Genomic DNA, 2,206 nt, shown 5'->3' on the forward strand with positions numbered 1-2,206 from the left:
CTTGCCCTCGCGTCCCCGCCCCGCGTCCTCCCGCGCATTCCGGTCATGCCTCAGCCGCCCCAAGGCCCGGGACGCGGCCGGACAGACCGCGGGGCAGCCCTCGGAGAAGTCGGAAGAGGGGAGAAAACAGCGATGAGAAGGTCTCCCCGGAAAGAGCGCCCTGGGAAGCCGGACGCCGTGGGTGCGCTTGAGGGGCCTCAGGAGTGGACTTGGGGAAACCGCCCGCCCTGAAAACTGACTCAGCGGCGCGTTACTGAGGCCGTTCCTGTTGGAAGAGAATTAATAGCACTTGTTTGAGAATTACAAGTTAGTTCCAGAAATGAATCGAGTGACCTCACAGCGTGTGTGAGCAGGGGTGGGAGAGCCAGGGCGAGCCCCTCACCTCACCCCACCCCCGCCCCGGCAGCGCTCTGGAAAGCCTCTGAAGCCCAGCCCTGTGCGGAAATGTCGGAGGCCCAAGGCAGGTGGCCTGCCTGGACTCAGTCCCGACCCAGATGTCCACCCAGGGCCCTACCATTCGGTCCCGCCTGCCTCGACTCAGTCCCGACCCGGATGACCCTCACCACCACGACCAGCTTTTATTCCGACTGTGCCGGTGACTTGCAGATAGCATAGCTTCAAAGTTCTTCACCTGGTCTGGGACGGTGAACAGGTCAAGGTGGAGAGTGTCAAGAGAGACTTTTGCTTTGTTTATGATGTTCTTATATACATTTGTTAATTAAATGAACGCATATGTTTCCTGTGTAATGTTGTACAGGGGAATAGGGGCCGTGGGAACTGGAAGTAAACAGTCAGTGTGTCAGCAGCGCTTGACTCTAGGTGGTGGGAAAAAGTGCCATTGTAGCCGCAGGACCAGCCCAAACGAGGCTTACTCTGTTTATAACAAAATGTTGAGTTACCTTGCAGGTATAACAGAGCCAAAAACTCTTAAGTCACAAAGCCCAGGCATGCACCCTAGAAAAAGGTTTGATCTCTAACAAACGTCCAGAGCCAACTGTTCCTCTCCTTGGAACGAAGAAGACTGGGACATGACTGGAACCCGAACATTTCAACTCTCAGAAGGGAAGGGTCTCTTGGCCCAGAAGATAGGGACTAAAATCCAACTCAACATACCTTGCCATAAATGGCCAAATTTGAAGGCCTTCAAACAGATCCTGCCAAGCCAACATTTCTAAGTCCTTTCCTTTGCCCTCTGCTTCCTTAAAACTTGTCCCAGACCCCAAATCAGGGAGGAAGATTTGAACCTGCCTCCTGTCTCCTTGCTGGCTGGTCTTGCAATAAAGCCTTTCTTTTCTCAAAAGCCACTACCAGAGTATTGGCTTCTGTGTACATTGATTGAGCAGTGAGCCTGAGGCAGGAAAATAGGGTCATGAGGCAGGGAACATAAGGCCAATTCACACTTCAGCTATAACAGGAAATATCCACTCCATAGGGCTACACTGTAAATGACTTTGTAACTTTACTTCATCCTCTCCATTTACATAGAGCGTAAGCGAAGTAACCAATGGAATCATCTAGGGGGTATTTAAACTTCCAAAACTTCTGTAACGGGGCCTCTGAGGCCCTATGCTCTGGCCGCTCCCGCACTGTGGAATGTACTTTCATTTTCGATAAATCCCTTCATTCCTTCCTTGCTTTGTGCGTTTTATCCACTTCTTTGTTCAAGATGCCAAGAACCTGGACATCCTCCACCAGTGACAAGCCCATTTGCTTAATAAGATTATTATTTTCTTCTCAGTATTTTTTTGTTACTTATTTTCTGAAAGTGCCAGGAAGAGGAGAGCAGGCAGGGACCCCCCCAAAAGAGGCCACCTGTGGTATCATGGTGACCTCTAACCCCAGCCCCCAGAAATATAAAAGTGACGACGACTCTTATGAAGTGTCGGATTTAACTGAGTGTGCAAGAAGACATCAGCGGTGGAATCGAGTGTTTGGCCCCAGTTGGAGACCTATGGTGTTATAGAAAAATACTCAGTAGCTCCCCAGATCAGAATGTGTGGTGTGACAGGCTGGTGTGTAGGATTTTTGCTCCTGAAAGTTGGGAAGCTTGCAGCAACTGCGGTGACTTCCAGATTGACTGGAAGAGAATTGAAAGAGACATACGCAAAGCAAAAAGACATACTAAAGGCTGGGTGTGGTGGCTCATGCCTGTAATCCCAGCACTTTGGGAGGCTGAGGCGTGTGGATCACGAGGTCAGGAGATCGA

The sequence above is a fragment of the Colobus angolensis genome, unplaced genomic scaffold, assembly GCF_000951035.1.
Source record: "Colobus angolensis palliatus isolate OR3802 unplaced genomic scaffold, Cang.pa_1.0 Scaffold6, whole genome shotgun sequence".
NCBI classification, from domain to species: Eukaryota; Metazoa; Chordata; class Mammalia; order Primates; family Cercopithecidae; genus Colobus; species Colobus angolensis.